At 40.9% G+C, this 22622-nt stretch overlaps 1 protein-coding gene across 1 annotated transcript in view; it reads right to left on the bottom strand.

Annotated features, from left to right (window-relative positions):
• Window positions 1-22622, bottom strand: part of LOC126284422 (endocuticle structural glycoprotein SgAbd-5-like) — a 39402-nt gene that overhangs the window by 675 nt on the left and 16105 nt on the right. The gene's annotated exons all lie outside the window — the stretch shown is intronic.

The raw sequence follows: 22622 nt of genomic DNA, 5'->3' as shown, positions 1-22622 counted from the left end.
TGGTAGTCCTTAGGATAATTTAGGTTAAGTGGTGTGTAAGCTTAAGCCGTCGGCACACGGATCGTGCATCCGAACGTTGAGTGTTGAGAGTGCCGACTTTCTGACGTCATAGCGTGGAATAGCACGTTCGGGAGTCTTTCAGGACGTGCAGAGCAATATCTGGCATGTCAGATATTCTGAGCGTGCGTCTGAGCGTTGAGCAACGAGATGGCACAACGCCAACTACGTCACACGCACGCCGTATCCCTTCAGTACAGAGTTGTGAGGCGCCATATTGGCATTCATTTCAAGCCTGTATGTATATATGCCGTTTCTGAGCGCCAGCAAATTGAGAATCACTGGAAAACCCGTTGTTAACTGTGTGATTCGTTCCAATAAAATAATGAGAAACATCATATTCGTGCAAAACATTATTGTATTGTGAGAGTAGGCTATTTGAAGGAAGCGAGACACTGAAGAACCACCCAAAACGCATTGTTCTTGGTACAATTTGTTATAATTACATTTCAATTGCTAACATATCTACGACTACGGTTTTCAACAAGCTATCAGATAATGTGAATAGACAAAAGCAATGTGATGTTGGTTTAGCGTGATGAGTGGCATTAACGTTTTGTAGAAATGTTTGTCGGGGCGATGGTTCGCGTCTTGACACTTCCAATTTTTTTTCCCTTGTCATTTGCGTTTGTATTAGGTGCTGAAAATGATACCTAGTAAAAGTGCCCAAAAATCTGAAAAACAAACGTACAGCTCCTTAGACTTCAGAATATATTATTTTCATTTTCACTTAAAAATAATTGGTGTGATACCCTAAAATTGTAGTTTCAAAGCATGTAAGTGGTAAACTTCTATTAATAACCGTAGTTTGCTGAATATTAGATATCTGTTTGAATGGTCACTTCCCCTCCCCTCCCCTCTCCTTCTGTCCCATCCCTCGTCAGCGTCTCTTAAGCGGCCCTAGGTGTTACCATAGAACGTCAATACTGGAACTTAAGCAGATAAGTTTGACAACCACTGCTTAATATAATCCGAGATGGGAGGCCAATATTGATCCCCTCTCAACATTCAAGGTGAATTCAGTACTTTAGCTAAGTCTCCAAAACAGCAATATGCACACACTTACCTATGGTGTGCGTGAATAGGAGCACTACTACGAGGGTCAGTCAAAAAGTAATGCCTCCTATTTTTTTCTACGTTTAATTGTCAGGAAATTTAAATGCAATTACATAGGTTGAAAACCACAACATTGAGGATCATTTTGTCATTTTTCAATGTAATCTCCGCCCATCTCTACAGTTTTGGTCCATCTTTGAACAAGGGCATGTATCCCAGCACGGTAAAAATCACAGCTCTGCTTCCTAAGCCATTGACGCACGGATGTTTTGACGGCCTCCTCATCTTCAAAATGAATCCCACGATGAGCTTCTTTTAGTGGCCCGAACAGATGGAAGTCTGATGGTGCCAGGTCAGGGCTGTATGGGGGATGAGGCAAAACTTCCCATCCAATTTTGACAATCTCGTCAGAGGTGTGACGACTGGTGTGTGGTCTTGCATTGTCATGCAAAAGAAGAACATCTGCCATTGATTTTGTTGGGCGAACTCGCTGAAGACGTGCTTTAAGTTTTTTGAGGGTTGTGACGTACTGAACAGAATTTATTGTGCATCCCTGCTCCAAAAAATCAACCAGAATCACACCCTCTGTATCCCAGAAAACTGTTGCCATAACTTTCCCTGCCGATCGCACAGTTTTGAATTTTTTCTTCCTCGGCGAGCTTGTGTGACGCCACTCCATTGACTGCCTCTTCGGGTTCAAAAAAATGCACCCATGTTTCGTCCCCGGTTACAATTTTTTTCAGAAACTCATCTCCCTCCAAACGGAAGCGCTGCAAGTGTTGGGAGGCTATTGTTTTCCTTGCCTCTTTATTCTGATCGGTTAACATTCTTGGAACCCACCGTGCACAAACTTTTGAGTACCCCAATTGTTTAATAATCGTGATCACACTGCCTTTACTAAGAGAAATAATGCGACACACTTCATCTGCAGTCACCCGACGGTCACCACGAATGATGTCATCAACTTGCTGAATGTTGTGTGGAGTCACTGCACTCACCGGCCTGCCGCTCCGCTTTTCGTCAGTCAACGGTGTTTGCCCTTCAGCTTCCTTACAACGACGAACCCATCGTCTAACAGTGCTGACATCCACTGTCACAACACCATACACCTTCTTCAGTCTTTCATGAATGCGTATGGGCGTTTCACCTTCTTCATTCAAGAATTCAATCACACAACGCTGTCTCAAACGAACATCGATGTCGGCCATCTTACAAACTTCTGCTGTGCTGCCACCTGTTAACACAGAAAGTTACTACTGCAGTGGATTGCAGAAGAAGGTTTGAGGAATGGCGCCAAATTCAAATTTTTCACTTAACTTAATTTTTTTAAGTAGAAGTACTTTTTGACCGACCCTCGTACGTCTGCAATTCTGGAGGACCGGGCGCCGACGACTGCAGGTTCCGGCATTAGCATTCACCATCGCCGAGTTCAGCCGAAGGCCCGCTGTCTATCGTCGTTGTAAAGTCAATTACACACTTGCCTGTGTTTCTCTGCACGCTTCGGCGCGATGTTTTCCTTTCTCCCAAACCATACCTGTGTTTCGTTGTGATTTGTTACGACCCCTGAGCTCGATGGGTTGTAACAAATGCAAATGCAAATTCATAGAGATTTCTAGTTTTCATTGAAAACTATTTGAATTTCGTAAAGTCATTTACGTAATCCCTTAATATCACAATAACTATGACTGAGCCATGTATCGACTCATGCTACACCTTGTGTTTAAATTGCATTGGTTTTCCTTTTCTTCCCCTGATTTGTTTGTTTGATACGTTCTCTGTTTTTAAGTGGCTGCTTGGTTGTCTTTTCCCTCGGCTATCGATATCTGCGTTTTGGCTACCGGGAAACTGCTATGGAGGAAGTAAGATCTTTGACCGGTGGTAACTTCGTGTGGTGGCGCGGAAGTAGGGGGTGCTCTGAGAGAGTCTGGTGGACACGGGAGGGCAGTGTGGCTCCACAGCGCGTCGGTTGTACAAAGTTGCCACGTGATGTATGTCGGTTGTGTGTAACGAGCGGTTCGAGATGACGGAAGAGCTCCCCGCGGGTTGGTTGTGTACAGAATCGTCCCACGAAGAGTTGCTTTTCATTTCACGTTGGGACGTTAACAAGCTTCTTTAAGTCCTCCGTTTCAACACTGGAGTTTAAAAAGGAGACAGCTAACATGAAGGAGCGGTCACTACCCGTCAACGTTGCAGAGAAGACGTGAACTCCGGTGGCAGACCGTATTGTCGCGTGACCGTGGCGTGTTGGGTACACTGGTGACGTGTGCCCGGTCGGATGTGTGGATCCTTGCCATCGGCGGTCGTGTACTGCCTGTTCGAGCATAATTGCAAATTAAGTTAGTGGAAGGTTTAATCGTTAAGTAATAATTTTGCGTAACCAGTGTCAGTTCTTCCTTGTGGCCTCCGGCAATCGGGTTTCCTGTCCCCGGCGCCGGTGTAAGTGAAGACAGTGATCTTTCCTCCTCCTCTCGTTACTTACCGATGGGAGGTGTTGTTTTGGCAGATTAATTGTTTCGCTATTCTGTCGTGTCTTATGAGTAAATTCATACTTCTTGTTGTCTGATCATGTGGTCGCTCATCCAGGACTGAGTGGTGTAATGTGTCCTTGCACGAGGTTAGCACTAATTCTGTCAGCGAGTTAAGTCATCTTATTAGAAGTTTACGCTGGCTAAAAGTCGGTGCAGTGACCAGCCTGAGAGTGGCAACTGTGTTTACGGGCATATTTAAATTGGCCGGTATTATGCCTAGCCTGAGCATCCCTGAGTGGGTGATTTGTGGCCGCCTTACATGGGTCCGTCATATCTCTTATGTTCTAATGATATTCCAGGACACGTTTCTTTAAAAACTTTGTTAAATCCCTCTATTCCTTTATTGCCATTAATCGTGTGTTTGCTGAAATCTTTGAATTTTTTTTTAATGGCTGTGTTGGTTGCTTCACTTCCTCACCGTACTTTATTAACAAAGTTCTGTATTTACTTTAGTAGCCTGTTTACTAATGTTCTTCAAATTTTTTAAATTGTTGTATCGTTGTAAGTTACTTGATTGCCGTGAGCGGCGTGTTTTGAAAGTTTGTTTTTTGCCGTACTGCTAGCTTCTGTGTTTTTTTTTTTGTAAATTTGAACTGTTGTATTGCTATAAATGAATCGATTTCAGGTTTAAAAGAAATTTTTTAACTGTTGCTTTGATGTAAATTACTTGATTGCCATTAGCGGTGTGTTTTCAAAGGTTGTTTATTGCCGTACTATTACTTCTAGTTTTTTAAAAAGATTTTTTTAAAAAAATGTGGTATTGCTATAAATTACTTGATTGTCATTAGCGGCGTCTTTAAAAGGCTGTTTATTGCCGTACTGCTAGTTTCTGTAAGATATGAATAAAACATTTGTGTGTGAAAATCTCAACTCGACAGTAAATTACTAGAAATTTGGCCCCAGTTGTAGTAATCGTAACCACTGTGTGTGCCAATGACATTTAACTAAAAGGCAGACAGTTCTTCAAGACATATGAAGCTGTAAGTAACAAAAGAACCTGAACGTTTCACTGAATAGTTCATGTAATATCGTTTGACAAAGACTGCAGGGTAGCTGACGTGAGCGAGCCTCCATTCTGCCAGAGTAGCACGCTAGAAGCAGTGTCGCTACCCTGCTGCCTCTGTGTGCTGCCTCATTGGAAAACATGTGACCATTCTTCCCAGAGGCTCAAGTCGCATTGTTCTGGCTTACGCCATAGAAGCAACGGCCCGAACGAGACTCGAACTCGGGACCTGCCAGAGAGTGCTAGTTCTGCAAGTTTCGTAGGAGAGTGTCTGTGAGATGTGGAAGGTAGGAGTCGAGGTACTCGGGGAAGTGAAGCAGTGAGGACGTGTGTGGGTTGCTTAGTTAGGAGTCGAGGACCGGCTTCTCGCACCGGAGTTGTTTACATCCGCATCGCGGTATTTGTGGCGTGTAGCGTGCATTATCATTGTACCTCATGGCACACTGTTACCGCCGAGCGACACTTAAAGTAACACTCCACGCCGAACATGCACGGCTATGCGCTTATGAAATCGCTCAATTCACTCGCGAAGAGCTGCGCCTGGACACACAATAAGTATTCTCTTCTCTATCACTGGCAGTACCGTCTATACTGAAATGACAACGGAGGAAGCATGTGCTGCCGTAGTTCCACAACACACACACGGACGCAAGCTCAAGCATCCTGACAGGCATATTGGGGAGCTGGTTTCGATCTGTGAACAATTCAGGTTTTTAAACTCGTTTTCGAAGTGCTTCAAGACGTGGTCATCGAAGCCTACACCAGTGTTGTGACACACATCGCGTAAAAATGGCAGAAGTTCACGACATACCCCGTGCTGAATGGAGTCCGTCAAGTGAAGTTCGACCTGTCGTAACAGCTGATAATTGGCGTGCGATCCATCGTTGTGTTTGATGGCCAGCTGAGGGCGTGTGCTGTATGTGGACAAGAGGGCCTTGTTCGGTCTGATTGTCTCCGTCACCGTTTGCTACAGATCCCGACCAGTGACGCAGATCCAAAAGCGACGGTCACTTCTTTGCCATACAGCTAGCCAAAATGGTGCGCAACCCGATTCGTCACTTCGCCAGCACTCCTCATTGGGAATGACGGTGCGGCTGAGGCCTCGCCGGCACCATCTCCTCCAAAAACTACGAGACCATCAATTCTCCAGAGCTTGATGACCAACTCACCCGCTGCCATGGACATCGTTGCACCTTGGACAGTGAACGTCCACCTTCTGACACAGACCAGCGCCTCTGAAAGCAGCGGTTACCCTGAAAACGGAAGGAAAGTCGAACGCCCTCCGACGACACACTTCTTCATGTGGCATCACGGGCAGTGGACCAGATACGAGACAGTGATCTCCCTTCGAGCGCCCAGACGACAGGAGTGACCGCTCCTGATGTCCCATCTGAGGAGCGTTTTTTCCACGGCCTGTTATCCCACCTGACCACGATGGACCCCATGGAGGGAGGTACCCTGGATCCCGCTACGGCTGTGTCACCACACCCAGCCCACAATGAGTGTGACAGTCGCCTGCACCTTTTGCAGTCTCCTGGACTGTCGGTACTGCAGATCAAGATAGTGGCTCACCTGTCAGGCAGTGCCCCACAATGATGCCTGACCCACCTTCCACCTAATGATTGCCACAGTGGCTGCGCCAGATGTTTCATGCTAGGTGGACATCTCTGCCAGGCTTCTGTGCCAATAGCAGGAGCACGTCCACAACACTACTGCATCGCGACGATGAACCTGTCCACAATTGGCAATGTCCTGAGAGACCATTTACGCTGCTGATGTCGACATTGCCCTCCTCCAACAACTGTCACTGATTTTTACGCCCCCACTGGCCACACGGCACACATCTCCCAAGCCTCTCACAATGGTAGTGGTACCGCCATCCTCCTCCACACTGGACTCCCTGCTGAAAACGTTGTGTGCCTTCCTAATGCTAGAGGTATAGCCCTCACGCTGTTCGGCGTCTACATCCTCAATGTATATGTACCATCAGGCTCGAGTCGAGGTCATGAATGACTCTGTGCTGCGAGGTAACGCCGCTTTTTTAGCGGTGCAGGCGAGGCACGTACCGTGTGTTTGTGTTTACTACGGCCGCTGTAAGTGCAGTTTTCCTTCTAGACCACCATGGCGCACAACTGTCAGAAGAAGACATTACGTTCCAACTTTTGTTCCGACTTCGTCCGACCCAGGAGCCTGGAGGTAGGACGATTTATTCGCGATGAAGCTAAAATACCACCAACTGATCTAATTGATATCCACTTGTCCATAGTTAGCAGTATCGTATACGCCAATATAATCAACGATGCGTTGTGTGACAAGGTGCTTCAAGAGGCATAGCGTGGACAGCGCTTCTGTCATTCCGACGGCAACGTCGGACCCGTTACCGTCGATCACGCAGGCTTCGGCACACGAACGATAAGGATCTTCGAACTACAAAAAGAGCCACCTGCAGACTTCTACATCGCGGCGCTCTGTCTCTATGGCAGCGATGGGCAGAATTTCAAACCTATTCCATGTTAACTGTGTCAGTCCCACCTGACAACCTTGCCGCCGAACAGGCTCCCGCACCGGACGCTGAGGAGACCAGTAATTCTTCCTATTTGACAATTTCATTGTATCCACCGACGCCTTCGAGCGAGGACGACGCTCCTCCATGCCGTCGTCCGACACTGAGGAACACGTAGGCGCAAAGGCCGCCGCCGTTCACCCACTGACTCCTAAAGCGTCGCCATCCAAGACGACGAAGACGACACCCAACCAGCCGACATTTCCACGCAGAGGTCGGCGGACAGCTTTCACGATAAACAAAACGTTTCGCACTACGGGACCACCATGGAGGTCGCCACGCACAATGAAACGATCGGCGCGCAGTTCCAGATCTCTCTCACCGCGATGCAATTCCCATGGACATTGGGCAGATCCACGGCACAGGAGCATGGGCCGACGACGTTGAGGAATGTATGCCCCTCCTCCGGATGAGTTGCCTCCCCCGGCGAGGCTGCCTGTTAACATCAAAAGCGAGGCACTGCAGCAGATGGGACGGGACTTCATGTCGGTTCCGTCCTCATATTTCCCTTGGTGATGGTAGATGCCCGGCCACCACCACTGAAACAAACGAACCGGTTCGCCACACTGAACATCAACATGATCGGTACTGCACCAAAACTGCAGCTCCTATGTGACATGCTTCGGGCCTCTGACGTCTACGTCGCCCTTCTTCAGGAAGTACGCGTAGCAACACTACCACCGGTCTACGGCTACGTCCACATGTGATCAATCAGGGCATGGAGTGGCCTTCTACATACTATCGAACCATAACTATTGAATCCATACTGATGGAATTTACAGAAGGAATACCAAAGTTATTTTTTGCTCCTATGTATATGAGCCCCCAAATTATTGTCAGCTGTTATGTGTTTCTAGTGTACGTGTTTATAGTGTGTCTTATAGGAAACAGAAAGTAAGATGCCTACTGGTGTAAAGTTGGTGTTAACAAGAGACGAATTCTAAGCAGAAACAATTTTAAAAGATGGTTCACTTGATTCACCTATAAAATATGGATGGAAAATAATAATCTAAGAGCATCTCACCAATAATATGAACGTACCTATGTTTCTAGCATATGTAGACTTAGAGAAAGCTTTTGGCAATGTTGACTGAAATACTCTCTTTCAAAATCTGAAGGCGGCAGGTGTAAAATACAGTGAATGAGGCCGCCCGCTATGGCCGAGCAGTTCTAGGCGCTTCAGTCTGGAACCGCGTGACCGCTACAGTCGCAGGTTCGAAACCTGCCTCGGGCATGCATCTGTGTGATGTCCTTAGGTTAGTTAGGTTTAAGTGGTTAGGGGACTGATGACCTCAGATGTTGAGTCCCATACTGCTCAGAGCCATTTCAACCATTTTATATTTACGTATGTTGAATTCTCTTAACCGTTGTTAAACCGTTGTTGAACCAAATAGTTTCTCTTTTTTCTTTTTATTTAAATCAGTGATAGCTTTCTTATGTGAAGCCGGTCCAAAACTCTTGATAAGTTGAGAGCAATGACACAAACGAGTGTTAATGATGACTGAAAAATTAAGTAGAGAGCGAAATGTGCTACAATTGAGAAAACAAGGCGGCAGGAACTGGCTGTTGCAATGTAAACAGTGCGACGTTGGGCTCTCGTACCACGCTCCGTTATTGTGTGTTTGTATGTGACAAGATGGTCACCAATATAAGTTGTATTTTATCTTGTCGATGCTTTATATGACATAGATACGGTACATGGTTAGCTATGGTTCTTGTAAATCGAACTAAACGCTAACTTCGTCCGAAGAGTTACTCCGAAATGAAGAGATTTCCGCAGAAGAGAAAATTTAGCAGAAGAAAAAAAATACACCACTTCTATTTGTGGAGACAGGGATTGTGACAGGTAATCGTAATTCTGAGATAGCTGTAGTACGTTCAATACGAATTTGAACCTACGAAAAACAGTGTGGAAGACGACAGACATCTAACTTCATTCCACCAGATCTCACTACCAACTTTAGGACATTTGCGTGATCGATCGCGTCCAAAATTTCACAGGGACAGACATGTAATTTCTGCGGAGTAGATTTATGATCCTAAAATATCCCAACGTGAAACTATCTTACTCTCTCTAGAATTGGCTCAGCAAAGAATGCACTAAATCTAGAACCTGGAAGAGAAACAAAAAATTCTGCGTAATATCTTTTACCTTATATTAATATTACGATGTATATTTTTAGTACATCCAGAATACACACATTTAAAGACGTATAAATGTCTTTTTTTCGCTAGGAAAATATATCTAATATACAACTGGGATAAATATGTAACTGGGAACGCTGGGCAGTCAATTTATGTTTTCTGCAACAGTAAAGATCTTCCAATGTTTAGTATAGATTACGAAGTTTAACGGAAATGCCAGGAAAAATATTAGGTAGGTGCTTAAGTTTGTAGCATTCGTTTTGCATGTTCGTATTCAGGGTGCTACGGGTTTGTTTATCTATTGTCATTTTCTCTTTGTAGCTAAAAAAAATTAAAAAAATTAAAATGACCTTCGGGGAAAAGAGAAGCGGCTGTATGTATATCAAGATCTCAGACAGAAAACCAGTCCTAAGCAAAGCGAAAGCTGAGAGATGGAGGGAGTATATAGACGGTCTATACAAGGGAGATGAACTTGTAGGCAATAGTGTAGAAAGGGAAGTGGACGGAGACCGAGATGAGATAGGGGATATGATACTGCGTGAAGAATATGACACCGCTCTGAAACGTCTGAGTCTTAACTAGGCCCTTGGATTAGACGATACTTCGCCAAAACTACTGACAGCCTTGGGAGAGCCAACCACGACCTTGTGTGCAAGTTATATGAGACAGGTGGTATACCCTCAGACTTCGATAAGAATTTAATAATTCCATTTCCAACGAAAGCAGGTGCTGAACGTGTGAATATTACCGAACTATCAGTTTAAATAGGTCATGGATGCAAAATACTAACACAAATTCCTTACAGAGGAATGGAAAAACTGGTAGAAGCCGACTTCGGAGAAGAGAAATGTAGGAACACTGGAGGTAGCACCGATCCTCCTACTGCGCACAGAAGATGGGTTCAGGAAAGGCAAACCGACATTTATGGCACCTTTAGAAAGCTTTTGACAATGTTGACTGGAACACTCTCTTGAAATTTTGTAGGTAGCAGGGAGCGAAAGACTATTTACAACTTGTGCAGGAAACAGAAGGCAATTATAACAGCCGAGGGCATGAAAGGAAGTCTTGATTGAGAAGGGAATAAGACAGGGTTGTAACCTGTCCCCGATGTTACTCAGTATGTACATTAAACAAGCAGCAGGAGTTAGAGTTCAGGGTGAAGAAATAAAAATCTTAAGGTTTGTCGATGACACTGTTATTCTGTCAGAGACAGAAAAAGACTTGGGAGATCAGTGGAAAGGGATGGACAGTGTCTTCAAAGAAGAATTTAAGATGAACATCAACGAACGCAAAAGAAGGTAATGAAATGTAGTCGAATTAAACCAGATAATGCTAAGGGAATTAGATTAGGAAACGAGACAAAATAGTAGATGAATTTTGCTATTTAGGTAACAAGACAGTGATGATGGTCGAAGTAGAGAGGATATAAAATGTAGACTGGCAATGGCGAGAAAAACATTTCTAAAGAAGAGGAATGTGTTATCATCGAATATAGATTTATGTGTTCGGAGGTCTTTCCTGAGGGTATCTGTCTGGAATGCAGCCCTGTCTAGAAGTGAAATTTGGGCGATGAACACCTTAGACGAAAAGTGAACAGAAGCTTTCGAAATGTGGTGCTGCTGAAGAATTTTGAAGATTACATGGGTCAATCATGTACATATTGAGGAGATACTGAATGAAATTGAGAGACTAGAAATTTGTGGCAAAAACTTGCCCAAGGGAAGGAGTTACTTGAAAGAATGCATTCTGACACATCAAGGGAACACACCGTTAGTATTAATATTAGGCTGAAGTGCGTGTGTGTGTGTGTGGGGGGGGGGGGGGACAAAAGTAGTGGCGGGAGACAGCGATGAATACAGTAAGCAGAATTAGAAGGATGTAGGTTCAGCACCTGTTCGGAGAATAAGAAGCTCGGGATAGAGTAGCACGTAATGGTGCATCAAACCAGTCTTCGCACTTAAGACGACAACAACAACAACGGCGATTACAGTTCAATGTTGGCATTTGACATTATACATTGTCCCTTTGACATTTGGAGGCAGTGATTGGAGCTGTGGACGCTAGAAAATGAAGTGCTAAGCCGAGAAATCGGAACGTTTCCCACATATTCTTCTGTTTGAGCTCAATAGAGTGGTGACAATAGAAGAGGCAATCAGGAAAACTTTCGTTTTATGTATAGATAATGGTATTGGACAGAGCACTCCAAGAAAAGCATTTTCTAGTATTAAGGAGGATCGTTTTGTTGTTATTGAGTCCCCATGTTCAGAAAGACCTACAGGGTTTAATGAAGATCATTTAAACACAATAATCCACAACGATCCGCGTCAGTGTACTTGATAACGGGCAAATATGACGAACTGTTATTATTCCAGAGTCGTACAACATTTCTTCCAATGGGGAAAATCGGGTGTATGCTCTAAGCTGAAATCACAGGAATGAGAAAATGTCCAGATGTTCATCTCCGCTTGCTCATAATCAACTAGCTCGTGAACAACACCGACTGCTCATATCATGAGTCCTTACTGGTGACGAGAAATGGTGCCTTTATGCTAAAACAAGGAAAAGAAAAATGTGGTTGAGCCCAAAAAATCACCGAAAATAATGCTACGCATCTGATGAAACAGTGACAGTGAGGCGTACTACGAACAGGTTTTTCGAGCTCTAACCAACACTACTAGCATATATCGTAGAAATCTGAAAGGTGTTGCAAACGAAGTCCAAGAACAACGACCGGAAGATTGCGTGAAGTGATGCTACCCCATGATAAGGCCAGCCGGCGTTCAGCTACACTGCCATGAAACACTATACAGGAATTTGTTTGGGCAGTCATTTGGCACCCACCTTATGCGCCACATTTTACGTTCTGATTTTCACCTTTCCCATTCTCTGTCGAACAATCTTCAAGGAATTTTCTTTCCGGATGAAAATGTGCCCCGAACATGGCTCGGCGATTTCTTCACCTCAAAATTACATGATTTCTGAATAGTTATCTAAGGGATGGCGACTTTTGTAAATAGCGATAGTGAATATATTTTCGATGATTAATGTCTGAGGCATACATCTCTGTTGTGTTTATTAAACTTACTGAAAATAGTATGGAGCTTACGCATCAAACCAATACAAAAATTACAGTGTGCGTGAAGCAGTTACGGCAAAGAATCCAATATACAAACAAATGCTTCATAGAAAACACTATAGAAGATACGTACTATCGATTTTAGGTGTCTCAAAACGTAGTGAAAATATACGTCAAAAACTAAATCCAAGAAACAAGAAACAACACGCAAAAAGCAGGAACACAAACAAGTGCACATCTAATTTAGAAGAGAATTTTTTTGAAGGTGGCAGAGTTCAGCTTAGAAACTAGTAAAACATTGAAATATCTAAACTGAAGTCCAGGAATACATAAAGGACTACAGAGAAGTACGAAACATATAACAGTGAAAAAACTGAAATTAGAGAAGTACCGTATAATTTGCCAGAAATGGCAACAGAAAACCTTAATGTAGCCGCTACGAAAATAGTTCGATTTTCTTAAACATCTCTTTGACCAGGAAATGATTAAATGTGTCTGAAGATTATCTAAGTTCCGCAGAGCGAGATGTCAGAGATCAGGAGGACAGTATTTTAGAGATTGGTAAAACTGGGCATTTAACGAAATATTATTTTAAATTTTTTAAAGTAGATTTCATTTATTGTACCTTTTGGATCAGGGTTTAACAAAATTTTAGTATTTATTTTACTTGTCTCGATTTGGGTTGATTTATAAATAATTTATATTTAATGTATCATAATTATTACTAAATTATTTATAGAAATACGATGTTAATTGTTTCTCAGACTCATTTAGAGATATTTTCCTCCTGTTACGAGTATATAAAGACAAAGAAGAAGGCGAGACGTAGGCTGATTTACCAAAATCCTTATTAGCTAATTTAGATATATGGTAAGTACGAAAAGCAATAACGTCTCTGTCCACAAAACTTTCAAGTCCAGGAACATTTGGTACTCCAGTACCTCCTCAAACAATGGCTACAGTAAACCATCCGTTGCCATGACCAAATGAATCATTTATATCTAAACTAAAATTCAGTCTGCAGCTGACAAAAACAGCAGGAACATCCAGCACGGCTTGAGCAGCGACAGACTTAACTGGAATACGATTCTTCTTGTCTCCAGCTGTTGTAGCAAATTCGATGTTCTCGATGGTCTTGTAGGCTGTCTGTTTAGAACGGCGGCGGTATCTTCTGTACGGCGTCATGGCAGCGTTCAGGGAAGTTGCCTGTCCAGCAGATGTCTAGTTTCTTAAGAAAAAGTTTAATTTTTTAATGTTAGTCGTTTTTATTTAATTTTTGAAGTATAAATATTAACTTATTTATTCTTTAAGGGATTAGCTTTGAAGTTAATCACCTATAATTTGTTTTAAAAAAATATAATAGTAATCTTTAAACCAGCTATCTTTGAGATTACGTTTTAGTTCATTATTTTATATTTGGATTTTATAAATATTTTAGGTTTTTAAGATTATTGATTTAATTTTAAAATTTTTGTAATAATGATAGACTTAGTATTTATATTTCCATAAAATGTTTACCTTGTAAACTTATTATAAGGAACTAGGCAAAATTGATTTCATCCTATTTATCAAAAACATGTCCTCTTGAAAACATTTTGAGGTCTGGCCTGCTCACTGAGCGGATTTTTAGAGCCAATGTATTTTGAGCGTGCAAATGTAGCATAACCATTATTCTCTTAATTAGTGGCTGGAATGAATGGCTTGACAAGAAATAAACTGTCTTTTAATATATATCTGAATTTAACTTTTGAGTCAAAAGGCTTAAATTCTTCTTTAGGACGAGAAGACCATATAGAGCTTAATATTTTACTTCAATATAGCTTTTTGTATCTCTTTCTATATTTAATGATAATGTTTTGTTGGGGTGACATGAAGAGTAAATAAACTCTTCATTATTATATCATTGATTTATGTTTGTTGTTTTGATCCATAATTTATGATCATAAGATTAAGTTACCTTAGGGATAACAGCGTAATTCTTTTTGAGAGCTCATATCGACAAAGCAGATTGCGACGTCAATGTTGGATTAAGAAAAATTTTGGGTGCAGGAGCCCAGTGATTAGGTCTGTTCAACCTTTAAATTCTTACATGATCTGAGTTCATAACGGCGTGAACCAGGTCAGTTTCTATCCTAAGACTATTAAATCCATATTAGTACGAAAGGACCATATGGTTAAAATATTTTTTATTATATTGATTAATATTAATTAATTTACTAGTTTGACAGATTAATGTGTTGAATTTTGAATTCATTTATGTAGATTTCTTCTACAAATAGTATTGACACTTTATGATTTATTTATGTTTATTTTAAATTTTATTTTATTAGTTATTTGTGTTTTAATTAGTGTTGCTTTTCCAACTTTATTGGAGTGTAAGGTTTTAGGTAATATTCAGATTCATAAGGGTCCAAACAAAGTAGGATTTGTATGAATCCCACAACCCTTTAGTGACGCTATTAAGTTGATTTGTAAGGAGCAGCCAATTCCTATTATATCTAATTATATACTTTATTATTTTTCTCCTGTTTTTAATTTAATGATTTCTTTGACTGTTTGAGTAATTTTCCCTTACTTGATTTATATATGTTCTTCTTCTTATGGATTTTTGTTTTTTTATATTGCACTGGATTAGGTGTTTATACCATTAGAATCGCTGGTTGATATTCTAATTCAAATTATTCTTTATTAGCTTCCCTTCGTCCTGTTGTTCAAACAATTTCATATGAAGTTAGTTTGGATTTGATTTTATTATCTTTCATTATTTTAATTGGTAGTTTTAACATGTTTGATTTTATAAATTATCAGCTTTATTGTTCATTTACTATTATTTCTTTTCCCTTAGCCTTAGCTTGTTTTGCTTCTTGTTTGGCAAAAACTAACCATACTCCTTTTGATTTTGCTAAAGGTGAATCTGAGTTAGTTTCAGGATTTAATATTGAATATGATACAGGCTGTTTTACTTTAATGATTTTAGCTGAGTATACTAGAATTGTTTTTATAAGAATATAATTGGCTTGAATTTTTTTAGATGGTGATTTTTATTTTTTATTAAGCTTGCTATTATATCCTTTGACTTTACCACGGTTCCATTATGATAAACTGATATACTTTTCTTTTTTGCCTTCATCTTTGAATTTTTTATTTTCTTTGTTGGTTTAAAGATTTTATTTATCTCATTTATTTAGTGAAATTTTTTTAAGAAAAGTTAGTAGAAGAGTTAAACTTCCAGTTTTATGTTTTCAAAACATATGATTTTCCTAAGCTAATTAACTTATTATTCCTTAATTAGCTTATCTCACGTGTTTGCAACATGGACATTAATTGAGAAGTATTTAAAGTAGATAATTGTTAAGATTTGCCCTGTTATAATGTAAGGCTTTTCAACCAGTCGTTTACCAATTCATGTTAATAAACATACAACAACTACTATGATTCAGAATAAAATCTGATTAATAGGATAGAATTGGATACCTTGGAATGGAGTTTTATTATAAAATGGTAAAATTATTAAGATGATAATTGATAAGACTAGTACAATAACACCTCCTAACTTGTTAGGAATTGACCATAGAATTGCATATGGAAATAAGAAATATCATTCTGGTTGAATATAAACTGGTGTTACTAATGGATTAGCAGGCACAAAATTGTCTGGGTGTCCTAGTAGGTGAGGATTAATTAAACATAATATAATTAATAACGATGTTATTAGTACAAATGTAATAGAATCCTTGAAAGTAAAGTATGGGTGAAATAGAATTTTTTCAATAACTCCGTTTAGACCTAATGGGTTATTAGACCCTGTTTTATGAAGAAAAAATAAATGAATTGCTGCCATAGCTGCAGTAATGAATGGTAATACAAAATGAAATGTAAAGAATCGATGTAATGTTACGTTATCAACAACTAATCCTCCTTGCACTCATTCATCCACATCTACATCTACATTTTTACTCCGCAAGCTACCCAACAGTGTGTGACGGAGGGCACTTTACGTGCCACTGTCATTACCTCCATTTTCTGTTCCAGTCTCATATGGTTCGCGGAAAGAACGACTGTCTAAATGCCTCTGTGCGCCCTCGAATCTCTCTAATTTTACATTCGTGATCTCCTCGGGAGGTATAAGTATGGCGAAGCAATATATTCGATAGCTCATCCAGAAACGCACCCTCTCGAAACCTGGGCATCAAGCTACACCGCGATGCACAGCGCCTCTCTTGCACAGTCTGCCACTTGAGTTTGCTAAACATCTCCGTAACGCTATCACGGTTACCAAACAACCCTGTGACGAAACGCGCCGCTCTTCTTTGGATCTTGTCTACCTTCTCCGTGAACCCGATCTGGTACGGATCCCACACTGATCATCAATACTCTGGTATAGGTCGAACGAGTGTTTTGTAAGCCACCTCCTTTGTTGATGGACTACATTTTCTAAGGACTCTCCCAATGAATCTCAACCTGGTACCCGCCATACCAAAAATTAATTTTATATAACCATTCCACTTCAAATCGTTCCGCACGCATACTCCCAGATATTTTACAGAAGTAACTGCTACCAGTGTTTCTTCCGCTATCATACAATCATACAATAAAGGATCCTCGTTTCTATGTATTCGCAATACATTACATTTGTCTATGTTAAGGGTCAGTTGCCACTCCCTGCACCAAGTGCCTATCCGCTGCAGATCTTCCTGTATTTCGCTACAATTTTCTAATGCTGCAACTTCTCTGTAAACTACAGCATCATCCGGGAAAAGCCGCATGGAACTTCCGACACTATCTACTAGGTCATTTATATCTATATTGTGAAAAGCAATGATCCCATAAAACTCCCCTGTGGCACGCCAGAGGTTACTTTAATGTCTCTAGACGTCTTTCCATTGATAACAACATGCTATGTTCTTATTTTTGCTAAAACGTTTTCAATCCAGCCACACAGCTGGTGTGATATTCCGTAGGCTCTTACTTTGTTTATCAGGCGACAGTGCGAAACTGTATCGGAACTGTATTGAACTATATCTGTTCCTAAGTATGGAATTGCTGATAATAAATTAATAATTACTGTTGCACCTCAAAATGATATTTGGCTTCAAGGTAAAACATATCCAATAAATGCAGTTCCTTGTTGTTGTTGTTGTGGTCTTCAGTCCTCAGAATGGTTTGATACAGCTCTCCATGCTACTCTATCCTGTGCAAGCTTCTTCATCTCCCAGAACCCACTGCAACACACATCCTTCTGAATCTTCTTAGTGTTGTCATCTCTTGGTCTCCCTCTACGATTTTTACCCTCTACACTGCCCTCCAATACTTAATTGGTGATCCCTTGATGCCTCAGAACATGTCCTACCAACCGATCCCTTCTTCTGGTTTAAGTTGTGCGACAAACGTCTCTTCTCCGCAATCCTATTCAACACTTCCTCATTAGTTATGTGATCTACCCATCTAATCTTCAGCATCCTTCTGTAGCACCACATTTCGAAAGCTTCTATTCTCTTTATGTCCCAACTATTTATCGTCCATGTTTCACTTCCATACATGGCTACACTCCATACAAATACATTCAGAAATGACTTCCTGACACTTAAATCTATACTCGATGTTAACAAATTTCTCTTCTTAAAAAACGCTTTCCTTGCCATTGCCAGTCTACATTTTATATCCACTCTACTTCTAACGTCATCAGTTATTTTGCTCCCCGAATAGCAAAACTCCATTACTACTTTAAGTGTCTCATTTCCTAATCTAATTCCCTCAGCATCGCCCGCCTTAATTCGACTACATTCCATTATTCTCGTTTTGCTTTTGTTGATGTTCATCTCATATCCTCCTTTAAAGACACTATCCATTCCGTTCAACTGCTTTTCCAAGTCCTTTGCTGTCTCTGACAGAATTACAGAGTCATCGGCGAACCTCAAAGTTTTTATTTCTTCTCCATGGATTTTAATACCTACACCAAATTTTTCTTTTGTTTCCTTTACTGCTTGTTCAATATACAGATTGAATAACATCGGGAAGAGACTACAACCCTGTCTCACTCCCTTCCCAACCACTGCTTCCCTTTCATGTCCCTCAACTCTTATAACTGCCATATGGTTTCTGTACAAATTGTAAATAGCCTTTCGCTCCCTGTATTTTACCCCTGCCACCTTTAGAATTTGAAAGAGAGTATTTCAGTCAACATTGTCAAATGCTCTCTGTAAGTTTACAAATGCTAGAAACGTAGGTTTGCCCTTCCTTAATCTAGCTTCTAAGATAAGTCGTAGGGTCAGTATTGCCTCACGTGTTCCAACATTTCTACGGAATCCAAACAGATCTTCCCCGACGTCGGCTTCTACCACTTTTTCCATTCGTCTGTAAAGAATTGGCGTTAGTATTTTGCAACTGTGATTTATTCAACTGATAGTTCGGTAATTTTCACATCTGTCAACACCTGCTTTCTTTGGGACTGGAATTATTATATTCTTCTTGAAGTCTGAGGGTATTTCGCCTGTCTCATACATCTTGCTCACCAGATGGTAGAGTTTTGTCAGGACTGGCTCTCCCAAGGCTGTCAGTAGTTCCAATGGAATGTTGTCTGCTCCGGGTGCCTTGTTTCGACTCAGGTCTTTCAATGCTCTGTCAAACTCTACACGCAGTATCTTATCTCCCATTCCGTCTTCATCTACATCGTCTTCCATTTCCATAATATTGTCCTCAAGTACATCGCCCTTGTATAGACCCTCTATATACTCCTTCCACCTTTCTGCTTTCCCTTCTTTGCTTAGAACTGGGTTTCCATCTGAGCTCTTGATATTCATACAAGTGGCTCTCTTTTCTCCAACGGTCTCTCTAATTTTCCTGTAGGCTGTATCTATCTTACCCCTAGTGAGATAAGCTTCTACATCCTTACATTTGTCCTCTAGCCATCCCTGCTTAGCCATTTTGCACTTCCTGTCGTTCTCAGTGTTGAGACGTCTGTATTCCTTTTTGCCTGCTTCATTTACTGCATTTTTACATTTTCTCCTTTCATCAATTAAATTCCATATTTCTTCTGTTACCCAAGGATTTCTACTAGCCCTTGTCTTTTTACCTACTTGATCCTCTGCTGCCTTCACTACTTCATCCCTCAAAGCTACTCATTCTTCTTCTACTGTATTTCTTTCTCCCATTCCTGTCAATTGCTTCCTTACGCTCCCCTGAAAGTCTGTACAACCTCTCATTCTTTTAGTTTATACATGTCCCATCTCCTTAAATTTCACCTTTTTGCAGTTTCTTCAGATTTAATCTACAGGTCATAATAGATTGTGGTCAGAGTCCACATCTGCCCCTGGAAATGTCTTCCACTTTAAAACCTGGTTTCTAAATATCTGTCTTACTATTATATAATCTATCTGATACCTTTTAGTATCTCCAGGCTTCCTCCATGTATACAGCCTTCTTTTATGATTCTTGAACCAAGTGTTAGTTATGATTAAGTTGTGCTCTGTGCAAAATTCAACCAGGCGGCTTCCTCTTTCATTTCTTTGCCCCAGTCCATAATCACCTACTACGTTTCCTTCTCTCCCTTTTCCTACTACCGAATTCCAGTCACCCATGACTATGAAATTTTCGACTCCCTTCACTATCTGAATAATTTCTTATACTTCATCATACATTTCATAAAATTCTTCGTCATCTGCAGAGCTAGTTGGCATATAAACTTGTACTACTGTAGTAGGTGTGGGCTTCGTATCTGTCTTGGCCACAATAATGCGTTCACTATGCTGTCTGTAGTAGCTTACCCTCATTCCTATTGTCTTATTCATTATTAAACCTACTCCTGCATTACCCCTATTTGATTTTGTGTTTATAACCCTGTAGTCATCTGACCAGAAGTCTTGTTCCTCCTGCCACCAAACATCACTATTTCCCACTATATCTAACTTTAACCTATCCATTTCCCTTTTTAAATTTCCTAATCTATCTGCCCGATTAAGGGATCTGACATTCCACGCTCCGATCCGTAGAACGCCAGTTTTCTTTCTCCTGATAACGACATCCTCTTGAGTAGTCCCCGCCCGGAGATCCGAATGGGGGACTGTTTTACCTCCATAATATTTTACCCAAGAGAACGCCATCATATATAACCATAGACTAAAGCTGCATGCCCTCAGGAAAAATTACAGCTGTTCACAGTACCAGCACAGCAAGGCTGTTTTGGTTAGTGTTACAAGGCAATATCAGTCAATCATCCAGACTGTTGCCCCTGCAACTGATGAAAAGGCTGCTGCCCCACGTTTGTCTGGCCTCTCAAAAGGTATCTCTCCGTTGTGGTTGCACTTACGATATGGCTATCTGTATCACTGAGGCACGCAAGCCTCCCCACCAAAGGCAAGGTCCATGGTTCATGGGGGTAGTTCCTATAACTAACAATAGAATTACTGTACCAATTATTCAGGTGTGTATGTATATATAAGATCCATAGTAAATTCCTCGTCCTACATGCAAATAAATACAAATAAAGAATACAAATGCTCCATTTGCATGTAAATTTCGAATAATTCAACCATTATTTATGTCTCGGCAGATGTGTACTACAATACTAAATGCTAGTTCAATATTTGAAGTATAATGTATAGCTAAAAATAGTTCAGTTTCGATTTGAATTACCAAGCATAAACCTAGGAGGACGCAAAATTTCATCAAAATGAAATATTTGTTGGTGCAGGTAAATCAACTAAAGAGTTGTTGATAATTTTAATTAAAGGATGTCTTAATCGTAAGGGTTTATTGATTAGTAAGTTTTCTTATTTTACGAATAGGCCCCTGGTTAATGTTATTGATTGTAAGCACTGCTAATAGTGCCAAAAATAAAGTCCAGTCCTCTTTCATTGACTTGCCTACTCTGGTATTCCTTATCGCAGTATCCCCATCCTTAGCGAATGTTAAAAATGCCTTATCTTTTCTCAGTACTTCAGTATCCCATTTCCGTCCTCACTGATCCTTCCTGGCGATTCTCTTAAACTTCACTTTACTCCTCATCATTAATAAATTGTGATTTGAGTCTATATCTGATCCTGAATATGACTTGCAATCCAATATCCGATCCTGGGGTCTGTCTGACCAGAAATAATCGATTGGAACCTTCGTGTTTCCGGGTCTCTTCGAAGTATACCTTCTCATCTTCTGATTCTTTAACAGAGCATTCGATATTACCACCCAAAATTTATCGCAGAACGCAGTTAGTTCTTCTCCTCTCTCGTTCCAACAGCCAAGCCCATGTTGTCCTGCAGCACTTTCTTCTATTCCTTCCCCTAGAACCGAGTTTTATTTTCATCTCCCTGAACATACTGAATTACCCACGCAATATCCTCGTACACTTCCTCTATCTCTTCATATTCTGGTTGTGACGTCGGTATGTACACGGCGACGTTGATTTACTGTTGTTTGATGAAAACAACCACGTCACTGAACTATTTGCAGCAGCTCACTGCCTGCCCTTCTTTCGTATTCATAACGATTGCTTCTCCAGTTATACTATTTTCTGTTGTTGAACACAAACGCTTTACTGTAACTGGGCTTATTGATGAGGTAAATGTAGATGCTTATTCTAAAATAAGAACTGCCATCGATAATTCTGCGTTATGGTATAACATTTTTGAGTACCTTTCAAGGGTCCATGATTCCACGGAATAGTGATGTATATGCAACAATTTTTGGATTTCTGGAAATGCTAACAGTTTAAAGCATCACACATATACCCACATTGATGTTTCTGTAGAAATATTGTGATTCACGCAGATCACAATTTAGTAATAATTAAGTTGAGCTTTAAGAGAAATTTCGGGAAGAATCAATGAGGAATGTCCCATTGCGGAAGTATTGATGACTGTTTGCAGTTACCTAACGGTGTAGATATAAGCTCAGTACTCAATTCCGTTAAAGATCTCTAACAAGACAGAATGGAGTGACGACAGAATGGAGTAAGTAAACCTAGAGGTGGCTGGTTCCGTAGAACCTAAGAAAACTTACGGCTTTCGGTTCGCATTCTGTAAGTGCGAGGATCACACATCTATCCAACTTTTTACATTTATATTTTCCGTCCGCGCGGTCTGGGGAGTCTTGTCACAGACCGCGCGGCTCTCCTCATTGGAAGTTCGGGTCCTCCCTTTGGGTATGGATGTGTGTGTGTGTGCTGTCCGTCTAAGTTAGATTAAGTAGAGTGTAAGATTA

Source organism: Schistocerca gregaria, chromosome 8 (assembly GCF_023897955.1).
Source record: "Schistocerca gregaria isolate iqSchGreg1 chromosome 8, iqSchGreg1.2, whole genome shotgun sequence".
Taxonomy (NCBI): domain Eukaryota; kingdom Metazoa; phylum Arthropoda; class Insecta; order Orthoptera; family Acrididae; genus Schistocerca; species Schistocerca gregaria.
This window is presented reverse-complemented; position numbering and strand designations above follow the sequence as displayed.